The following is an 11,902-nucleotide window of genomic DNA, read 5'->3' as shown; positions in this document are numbered from 1 at the left end:
TCGCTCATTCCCCGGGCCAGTCAGTGGAGTCAGAAGAGTCATTCCTCAACGCTCACATTCCGGGTTGTCTCAATGGTGCTTCAACTCCACTTTGTATTCTGTCTCTTCTTGCCTTTTGATAGTCCGTGTGTGTGTGTGTGTGTGTGTGTGTGTGTGAATTTTCTCAATAGCGTACACAATGTGGCACATAGTAAACACATGTTAGGCTTAAACGAAGCTCTGTCCTGATATCATTATCTGAGACCACCAAAGAATATTTCACCGCCATCATAGCTAGATAAGCACAACATTTATTTTATTAAATAAAATCGTACTAGCATTTATTAACCAAATTCTTCATCATGCCTTTCTTTACATGCAGATATTAAGAGCGGGGAACCAGCACGAAACAGCGCTATGACGTATCATAAAAATTTTGTTTACGAGAATACTAACGTTACTCGTGGAAAGGGGAATTTCCCCAACACTCGGGAATTTTTATTTTCGTGATTTCCCCCCCCCCCGCAAGAGGCTCACCCTTGTTCCCTCTGCGTTAACGACATCAGAGCTGCGGGTCCGCATTTATCCCCGCCACATTACCCACCATTCACCGAGATAATCAAATTAATCACCCTCTTAAACACAATCAGTTTCTCGACATCAACGACTGATGAAAGGCTTGTGAGAGCCCAATTATTCCCCTCCTCGTAATCCCTAATCCCCGCCATCACCAGATTTTTTTTCAGGGAATAAATCACAATGAACAGCTTCGCGGTTTGTTTTGAGGAATTTGTTTTGATGACGGGGATTTTTTCTTCCTTTCTTCCCCTGCCAATTGTTCTAATTTTCATAAATTTAACAAATGGTTCAGCTATGAAGTTAAGTGTTGTGGATAAATATTTATATTAAAGGAGAGATTAGACAAGTTGCATGTTTACGAATGTGCTAAAGTTAGTTTTCCTCTCACTCTCTATCACCCTCTCATTCTTTCTCTCACCCTCTCACTCTTTCTCTCACTCTCTCACTCTTTCTCTCACCCTCTCACTCTTTCTCTCACTCTCTCACTCTTTCTCTCACCCTCTCATTCTTTCTCTCATCCTCTCATTCTTACACTCGCCCTCCCTCCACTCTCTTTTTTTCACATCTTAACAGTGTTTCTTTCGATGTTACTCTCTCGCCTTTTCTCTCACTCACTCTCTTACACTCACCCTCACCCACTTCTTCACTCTCTCACTCCCCCTTTCACACTCTCTCTCACCCTCTCACACTCTCCCACACCCTCTCACCTTCTACTTCTCATTTCTTTCCTGCTATTCGTTTTCCTTCTCTCTTCCCTCTCCTATTCTCTGCTTTTCTATATTGTTAATTATTCAATCAATCTCGTTTTTATTTTTTTTTCTATCCTCGCTCTTATCATCTTTCTTCCCTTCTCTTTCTAGTAAAGCTCATTGTCTTGTGTGTTACTTTAATATTGTTTCTCTTTCCTGTTTCTTCTCGTACCCCCTTTTCCTTTTCTCTCATTCATCTCCTCATGCCTTCTGCTCCCATTCCATATCCTCCCTTTACTCTCTTCTCTCTCTTTCGTCTACGTGGCTTTCTCTTCTCCCATCTCTCTTCCTTCCTCGTATGTTTCCTGCTGTGCATTAATTGTTCCGAGATCCTTTTTTAAATCTTCACCGTTCCCCCAAATTAATCATTCATCTTTGGATTTATGATTAATTAATCATTAATCATTCTTTTTCTTCATTTTCCTCGGTATATTCCCGTTTTTTATTATTCCTTCCATCGTTTTCCTATTTCATAATTTTGCTTCTATTTTGCCCCATTTTATTTACTGTATTTTTTCTAATCTGGTTTAATGGTTGTATTTATTTGTTTATTCTTAGCACCATTTTCATCGGTTGTCCATTTCTTTATCATTAGACCTTTTCCATTTCTTTATTCGTCTTTATCTTTATCACTATTCTTCATTGTCTATTTTTCTTTAACTATTTGTGAATTCCCTTGTTTTTTGCCAGCATTTTTACCTAATTGTTTAATCCATCATTTTTATCCTCTCTTGTACACTCTCCTTCTTTTCCTCTTTACATACTTCTTCCCTATTCTATTTGTTAATCTAGTTTCTGCTCTTTTTATTGAGTCAGTCTCTCTCTCTCTCTCTCTCTCTCTCTCTCTCTCTCTCTCTCTCTCTCTCTCTCTCTCTCTCTCTCTCTCTTTCTCTCTCTCTCTCTCTATTCTTCTTTTCTATGGATTTTGTTTTCTTGTTACCTCTTTTTATCCTGTTTTTTTCTCCTCTCTCTTCCTTCCTTAGCCAACTCCTTTCAATCTCCCTCCGCTCTTATGATACCAATTATACCTCTTCCATCCCCTTCCCTTACCTCTTCCTCCACTGCCTTTCCTCTTTTACCCTTTCCATTTCTCTTCCCCCTCCTCACTCATATTCTCTCCCTCCTCCTCTCACTCCTCCTAGCACAAATAACTCCGCCCATCGACATATTTTTTTCAGGTCATAAATCCATAAAAGGGAGCGACACGCCAGGAGACGACCGAAGGGAAGGGGGAGGAAAGGGGGGGGGCGAAGGGATAGGAAGGGGGAGGATGGGATAGGAAGGGAGAAGGGAAATTTAGTAAACGTTAAATCAAAGGGACATTAAAGAAAGGGTGATTAAAAGGGAAATTGGAGAGGTTGGAAAAAAAATGAAACAAGATAGTTAAAAGAAGTTGCAGTAGTAGGAAAAGGAAGAGGAGGAGGAATGTGAAAACGAGGAGAATGATAAGAAGGAGGAGGCGAAGGATGACGTTGAGGGGGGGGGGGAAATGAGAGAATGAAAATAGAAGGAAGAAAATGCGAAATATAATTAAAAAGAAATGCCTTGACAAAGTGGAGAATATAAAGGAGTGAAGCATGTAAATAAATGAGAAACACAGCAGAAAAAGTCGTAGAGAAGGATAATAATTCGAGATAAAGAAGAGAAGCAGAGAGTGGGATAATAATGTGAGATAAAGGTGAGGAGAGGTAGATTAACAAGGTTAATTAGAATACCTGGACGACAGGTAACACTTTACTAAACGTGTGAGTTTTGAAAGTTAACATTTTAAGACCTTGTTTTCTTCTAAGGATTCTCAGGCTGAGACAGGTATAGGCAGATATTTGGACACACACACACACGTAGCCACAGAAAGAGAGATAGACAGTCGCTCTTTGGTGGAGGGGAGTCTTCAAGATATTCGTAGACAGGAGAACAGATATTGCTGTGAACGTTTGGATAGCCAGAGAGGCTTCTATGGACAGAGAGATATATAGGTGTATATAATCAGACAGATGCCTGTCACAGTCAGACAAGCAGTTCCGGAAAGACTTCCAGAGTCACCCAGATAAATAGCCATGTATAGAGAAATAATGAGCTACAGACAGATGTAAAGAGAAAGAGCCACAGACAGGTGTATAGCAAGAGAGAGCGAGCCATAGACAGGTAACTATAACTCATCGGGGCGGGCTTGGGGAGTAGAAGAACTCCCAGAACCCCATCCAGGTACAATCCAGGTATACAGACAAGTGCTCCCAAGCAGTCGTGAAACCCCAGCTTTGTCTCCTCTCCTCTCTCTTCTCATTTCTTACCCTTCCATCCATTCCATCTTCTTCCCTCCCATTCCCTACCCCCCCCCCCCCTCTTCCCCCCGGATGAGTCCCTCCCTATTTTTTCTCGCGGCCATAAAAAGACAATAATTTTCTAGTGGACGACAACGACCATTTGGACTAAGTTAGTCATTTGTTATATTTCTCTTTCTTTCTCTCACTCTCTCTCTCTCGCTCTCGCTCTCTCTTCCCTCTCATCTCTCTTCCCTTCTCTCTCTTTCTCTCGGCTCTATTTTTCTTTCACTTTTTTCTCCTCCCTCCCACCCTCCCTCTTTTCTCTTTCTCTCTGTTTTCTCTAGCCACACGTTTTCTCTCTTCCCCTTATCTATCTTCCCTCATTAATCTCTCCTCATTTCTTTCTCATCTCCTTTCTTTCAATTCCCTTGCTTTCCTATTTTCTCTACCTTTCCTTTTACTTTCCTCCTTATGCTTCCTCCATCCCTCGTTCCTATTTCATACTCTCTATTCTCCCTATCCATCCCTATTCCTCTCCCATCACAGTGTGTCAGGTTGCAATCCCGTCGTGTAGTGATCCCTGTCCTTGAGACCGTGCAACAAGATTAGTGCCAGATCTAAGAGGGTCAAGCTATGAGGACACGCTAAAGGAACCGGACCAAGGCATTGCCAGCCTCAACACATGTGCAGGTTTGTGCACAACCCTAGTGGATTTTATTATTATTATTATTATTATTATTATTATTATTATTATTATTATTATTATTATTATTCATCTGCTCACCAGACCAGCGCTGTCATGCCCTCAAATCTCATTATCTGTTTGAGTTAAGCCAAATTGACCCTTCGCTATGGTGTATACGTCATCTTAAATTACAGAATAAGAGGAGAAACTTTGCTCATCTACATCTCCCATCTTCCTTCTTTCCTTCTCCACGTCATCTTCATTTGAATCTGCTTCTATGCCTTCCATCACAGCTACCTTCATTCGTTTCTCTCACGACGTCGGCAACCAGCTCACACGAGCTCAAAACATCAAGTATATATATGTTGTGGGTCTGTTTGCCTATGTTTGGACTCGGTGAAGATCATGTTCAATGAGAGAGAGAGAGAGAGAGAGAGACATACAGAGAGAGAGAGAGAGAGAGAGAGAGAGAGAGAGAGAGAGAGAGAGAGAGACATACAGAGAGAGAGAGAGAGAGAGAGAGAGAGAGAGAGAGAGAGAGAGAGAGAGAGAGAGAGAGAGAGAGAGAGAGAGAGAGACACATACAGAGAGAGAGAGAGAGAGAGAGAGAGAGAGAGAGAGAGAGAGAGAGAGAGAGAGAGAGAGAGAGACACACATACAGAGAGAGAGAGAGAGAGAGAGAGAGAGAGAGAGAGAGAGAGAGAGACACACACACATACAGAGAGAGAGAGAGAGAGAGAGAGAGAGAGAGAGAGAGAGAGAGTAAGAAAGCAAGCAAGCATTAAAGTCTTTTGAAAGCTTAATTTGTTTTTAAAAGCATCGTAATATATTTTTAAGACTTTCTTTGTGTAGCTCCGGGCAACGACTCATTGATGCCTCCGCTGTAAGTTTAAAAGGGTTTCTATGCCATACTGTAATGTAATATTGCTTTTGTTTAAGCAAACGTAAGTATATATTAGATGTATTCAAAATTAATTATAAGAACGCATTTGCAAATTGCATTTTAATACTTTACTGTGTTAATAATTATGTGTTATAGCATTATGTATTATTTAGAAAACTTAAATTATCTTTTAAGTTGCTATCCTGGACCAGGATTCTTCAAATATCTGAATATCCACTTACGGAACCAGTCCATCTTGACGGCTTAGTCTGTATTTAATAAACAGCTTACGTGCAGGCGATGAGTCACAATAACGTGGCTGAAGAAAGTTGACCAGACCACACACTAGAAGGTGAAGGGACGACGACGTTTCGGTCCGCCCTGGACCATTCTCAAGTCGATTGGGAGAATGACACAATCGACTTGAGAATAGTCCAGGACGGACCGAAACGTCGTCGTCCCTTCACCTTCTAGTGTTTGGTCTGGTCAACAAACAGTTTACGTGCTTCAAAACTTGTCAATCCGAGATTATAATTGTTACAAACAACCTCTTACTGCTTCGGAATCAATAAACAGATTAATAAATGAGGAAATATGTACTTAGTGACCACTTAGTGCTTGATGCATCATGGCTCTGCTCGTAAGTTTCCTCTCATGTCGTAAGTGGTCTCCACAGGACCTGCTGATGGCAGTTCCTCGTTGCGAGATTTACGTTGAGGAAAATCCGACACAAGTGACCTCAACACAATTAAGCTAGAACAATATTCCATCTGAGCAACGCACTTGATTTACATAGTCTAACGAATGTATTCATTTAGCGGACCTCATTCGTTACAAGTAGGCGGGAATGTGAGAGCAATTCAAGTAGAAAAATGACCTTGACTGTGTGTTTTTTATTCCTAATTCCTGCAACCAATCTTCTGATTGTGGTCGTTCAAGCTGCTGCCAACCCCACAAAGACACGTGTGTGTGTGTGTGTGTGTGTGTGTGTGTGTGTGTGTGTGTGTGTGTGTGTGTGTGTGTGTACTCACCTATTTGTTCTCACCTATTCACCCTCACGCCAACACACACAGCTTCGTGCCTAGTTAGGCAAGGGCGCCCAACTTGTGAACATCAGACAGCATAAATAATGGTCCTCATATTGAACTAGCGAACAGGTGTCGGGGATTCTTTATTTGACTAAATGGGAATTGGGGGAGGGCCGGAAATGGGAACATTCTCTCTCTCTCTCTCTCTCTCTCTATCTCTCTCTCTCTCTCTCTCTCTCTCTCTCTCTCTCTCTCTCTCTCTCTCTCTCTCTCTCTCTCTCTCTCTCTCTCTCCCATTTATTTTCTCCAAAATATCGAAGATTAAAAATCTTGGAATTGTGTTCTTTCGTCTCGTGCTTTAATATTTTAGTATAATAATATGAATTTAAGAATTGTTGTCGAGACTTGAAGAAGCGAGCACTTGCCAGACGCTGTGAAGCGGCCTCTCGACCACCTGGCAAAAGCACAGACCACAATCGACTTGAGAATGGTCCAGGACGGACCGAAACGTCGTCGTCCCTTCACCTTCTAGTGTGTGGTCTGGTCAACCTGGCCAAAGACGCTGATGGTTTAATTAAAGAAGACTTATCATCATCGTTACATATCCGGACACCGACCTGTGATTCTCGCAGAATGTATACACCCCTGAGGCGCTGCCCAGGCGGAAGAGCAGGAGAAGAAAGAGAAAATAGATTATAATATCCAGGACGGGCAGACGATTGATAGAGTACTGGTTTGAGGTAATGGTTTCGGTAAGGGAAATTGAATGGTTGGATATGATGTGTTTTTTTAATAATATTTTAGAGAATTTTAGAGGAAGTTTCCGCCATTAACGTCCCAATATGAGGTTTGTGTAGAAACTTTCAGTGGGCCCCAAGCTACATTTCTCATACACTCGAGAGTGCCAACCTAGGCCACTGAAATGGAAGTCCATTACTGTGCCCACCATTCCCTACTCCCTTTACGCACCTTTTCCCCCATCTTTCACTACCCTTTAGTTTGGCCTCTTCATACACCACTATACCCTTCACAAAATCCTTCCCAATTTCTTTCCTGCATTCTCTTCCACACCCTCACCGCACACCCTGTTCCACACCCCTTTCCCATACACTCCCTACACCTTCATCCCCACTCATCCTCCCCAAACCCACCCCAACATCTCCCCACACTGTTTCACACCCTCCCCCACAAACACCGTCCCCCACACCTTCATCCTCACACATCTATCCACTCCCACACCTACCCCACCTCACCCCCACACCTCCACCCCCACCATCCTGCCCACTCCCATCCCCCCCCCCCACCACCCCCACACCTCCACCCCCCACCACACCTCCACACCCCCACACTCCCACACCCGTGTCCAAGCAGCATCTCTAATAATTTTTCTCTCAAAAAGCTGTGAAACAGAAGCTTATACTCCAGTTAATTTCTGGGTGTGAGGCGAGGTGACAACAAACCAAGATTTATGTTGGCAGGAGGGACGTGCGTTTGTCTTCGTTACTAGCGTTATCACAGGTCGATATTCCTGCCTCGTGGTCTGTGTTGGTGGCTGTGGTGGTTGTGTTGGTGCTGTGGTGGTGGTGTTGGTGGCTGTGGTGGTTGTGTTGGTGGCTGTGGTGGTTGTGTTGGTGCTGTGGTGGTTGTGTTGGTGCTGTGGTGGTTGTGTTGGTGGCTGTGGTGGTTGTGTTGGTGCTGTGGTGGTTGTGTTGGTGGCTGTGGTGGTTGTGTTGGTGGTGATGTTGCTGTGGTGGTTGTGTTGGTGGTGATGTTGCTGTGGTGGTGGTGGTTGTGGGTGGTGATGGTAGTGGTGGTTGATGGGTGTGGTGATAGCAATAACGGTGGTAGCTTTTTGTGGTTGGTGATGGTAGTTGTTGTGGTGATTGGAAATGGAGTGATGTTAGGGCTTACCTAAGAGTGACTATAAGGAAGTGATATCTGCTTCTTGTACCTGTTGCGTTATAAAGTAACTTTCCTGGCGATTCCTTTGTTGTACCTGACCTTAAATTTGTGGATGGAGGTGGCTTCTACAACTTTTTCAGTACATTCCACTTGTTGACCACCCGACTAAGGCAACGAGTATTTCCTTACATTTCATCGATTCAGTTACGTTTCCAGCTTCCAGCTATATCTTATTTTCCTTCCTCCTCTCAACGTAAAGAAGGTGTCATTGTACACTTCGTTTATTCTCCCTCTGTATCTTGCATGTTCTGATCATATCCTCTCTATTCCTTCTCTGTTCTAGGGTTGTGAAATTTAGTTCCCTTGTTGCAAACCTTTGTAGTTTTTAAATTTACGTTTCGGTGCTGCGTTTTCTTGTATTGGACGTACGTAGGTTGTATAGATTGTCTTCAATGAGTCCTCTTTTAGGGTGCTAAATGCCGTTCAAATGTTTACCCAATGATCCAAGTGGTTAGACACTGTTTCTTCCCACCGTCCTCATATCCCAGCTCATTGTCCTCCAGCTCCTTGTCCTCGTATCCCAGCTTACCTAACTGTGGGGATGGAGAGTATGTCGGGGGAGGATGTGGGGGAGGGGAAGATTGTGATAATCCAGCTGATAGCAGAGGCCTATTGGACTCAATTATCTACCTCCGTCACTCTATCCTTGAAGGAGTGATAATCAACCTCCATGCTTCTACTCCGCCTGGCTAGTCAAATCAACAAATTTCATTATATCTTTTACTCAACAGAAAATTAACTGAAATAATATGTTAATGGTTCCCTCCACCAAGACATTATCTGCCATTAAAACACACAATGTCCCCATACACACACACACACACACACACTCACACTCACACTCTTGCGGCTAAGTAAACAGCGCTCGGGAGTCGTAGTCCTAAGGGGTCCGGGTTCGATTCCAGGCCGAGGCAGAATTGATTTGGCAGAGTTTCTTTCACCCCAGCTGTTAAACTAGCAGTAAATAGGAACCTAGGAGTTAGACAGCTGCTACGGACTGCTTCCTGGGAATGTGTGTGTGTGTGTGTGTGTGTGTGTGTGTGTGTGTGTGTGTGTGTGTGTGTGTGTGTGTGTGTGTTTGACACAAATATATGTAGTAGACATAATAAAGAAAAAATAGATTGATTAGAAAGGCAGGATCCAAGAGCTAATAGTTTGATTCTACAAAAACAAGTAGGAAATACATACACACCCTTAGGAACCATCCCAGTCACAATGGCCCATTGTAGGCAAGGTACCTCCTTACATGGGGCCCTTCTACCATTAATGGCAATCAACAGCCCATTTAGAAAAGATAGTATGAACATTTTTGGCCAGGAAGCAGCCAATTAGTACAGGATGAGTTCTGGACACCTGGAAGCAGCCAACCAGCATGCAGGATGAGGTTGTCGACACCAGGAAACAGCCAATTAGAATATAGAAGAAGGTTTCTCCTGCGTCTTGCGGTGTGCAGCACAGTGAAGGGTGAAGTCGGGAGCGAAATAAAACATGAAACAGGGTACAGTGTGAAGCAGAGTGCAACACGGAAAGAGGTGCAGCATAAAATGAACCAGAGGCAACACAGGGCGCAGCATGAACAAGGTGCAACTCAGGGCGCAGCATGAACAAGGTGCAACTCAGGGCGCAGCATGGAGCAGCAGGAGGCTCGACCAGTCTCACGATCGAGACCTTGCCATTGAGCTGTGAGTAATCACATTCCTTGATTGTTTGGGAAGTTGGAGCCCAGCTGAACCCCGGGCTGTTGTCAAACTTGGGCCTCCGACCTCGCACACATGTGGCCTGTCCCGATGGGGTAAACGGAATGTGTGGAACACTGAGTGTGACATGTAAAGTGTTCAGGAGTTAACGTTATAGGAGTTATAGGAGTTAATAAAAATAAACCTCCTCACACTTGCTAGTGATGTCATGCCACACACAAAGCCCAATCAACGGTAGTTCCTGTTGATTGGGCTTTGTGTGTGGCGTGACATCACTAGCAAGTGTGATGAGGTTTATTTTTTATTTTCTGCGAAATTCGAAACTTCAGTTTTTTGGATGTTTGACCAAAGATTTGAAAGATCCTGGAGACAAATGGGCAAAATGTTTCTTTCACCTTGATGTCCTTGCTATCTAGCAGTAAATAGGTACCTGGGAGTTAGACAGCTGCTACGGGCTGCTTCCGGGGGGGGGGTGTAACAAAAAGGAGGCCTGGTCGAGGACCGGGCCGCGGGGACGCTAAAGCCCCGAAATCATCTCATGATAACCTCAAGATAACCCTATGTAAATGTCTCCTCACGGTATTCATCATAATGTTTAATACTGCAGTTGTCAGGTCTTTGTGAGTTTGTTAGATCAGTAAGATTTTCATCAGATATTTGTTTAAGTATGTTACATGCACATCCGGTACATCTTGCACCTACTTCTACAGATTCGTTGGTATAGCATTGGTACACATCGCTACCCACAGCTTAAGCACTCTCAATGATGCTTTTCAATATACGCAGCTATACTTGGAAGCATTTATGAAATCAACTGTCAGATCCCAGTTATCCCTTGGATTAATTGGTTGATTAATTATTAATTGTGATGCGTGTTATCGCTGTGTAAATGAGATGTAGTGAGCTAATAGGGCTCTCTCCCTCTGTTCCCTACTCTTTCCCTACCTCTCCCTCTCTTTCCCTATCTCTGTCTCTTTCCCTCTCTCTTTCTCTCTATCTTTCTCTCTCTCTCTCTTTCTCTTTCTCTCTCTTTCCCTCTCTCCTTCTCTCTCCCTCCCTCGACCCTCCCTATCAAGCTTCCCCCGCTGTTATTGGCACGGAAACAGCTTTATTGAATGTGTCACGGTTCATATGCCTTAAGATGGAACATATTGATCGTGGCTCACGGTGCTAGCATACCTTCACTTCCACCCACCTACTCCTCACCACCGATGAAAACTTGAAATATAAAATGCATGGTAACAAGAAGAAAATGATTGACCAGCCACAGCAGACAAATCAAACGGAGTTTACCTCTAGCAGAATGAACAAGTATAGCCAGATGATGTGTCCCAGTAACGTGGCTGAAGAATGTTGACCAGACCACACACTAGAAGATGAAAAGACGACGACGTTTCGGTCCGTCCTGGATCATTATCAAGTCGATTGTGAAGAGACGAGTTGTTTAGTTGGTTTAGATTCAGTTACCCAGAACAAAAAGTTCCAAGTAGCACGGGCTATGGCGAGCCCGTAAGTGGAGGCTCTTTGGAGCCATTATCTGTATCAATAGCTCATACTAGAGATCTGGGGATGGATGGGAGTCTTCATGATGGTTTTCAGCCCTGGAGGGCTGGCTGTACTGGTTATGGGGCTGGTGGGGTTAGTGAAGACCTTTAGGTCTTCCGTTTCTTAAGAGACGAGAAAGGTACAGGCATAAGGCAAGAGAGAGGTAAGCAGGAGGAAATCTTAGAGGAAGGTAAAAACACGGCAAAAAATATATGTAAGATTGACTGACCTTTGTTAAAAAAAAAGGAAATGCTCAATATAACATAATATTTGTTTTTGTTATTTCTATAGCGTCTAGTAATTAACTGCATAAACCTCATGTCAATGAAAAAATACAGTAGATACAAAAGAGTTGTTCTCCCCGGAGAAGCGCTAACTCACAATTGGTTTGCATGTAATTGATAACTACATGTATAAATCCCATTTGAAAATGGGAGCACATTCGTGAAATATTTAGCTGCCTGGGGACGTTGGACGGGGCTCGACGGGACCACCTATCCATCACCCTCTGGCAGATGTGCATATACACCC

The sequence above is a fragment of the Procambarus clarkii genome, chromosome 64 (assembly GCF_040958095.1).
Source record: "Procambarus clarkii isolate CNS0578487 chromosome 64, FALCON_Pclarkii_2.0, whole genome shotgun sequence".
In the NCBI taxonomy this organism is placed as follows: Eukaryota; Metazoa; Arthropoda; class Malacostraca; order Decapoda; family Cambaridae; genus Procambarus; species Procambarus clarkii.
This window is presented reverse-complemented; position numbering follows the sequence as displayed.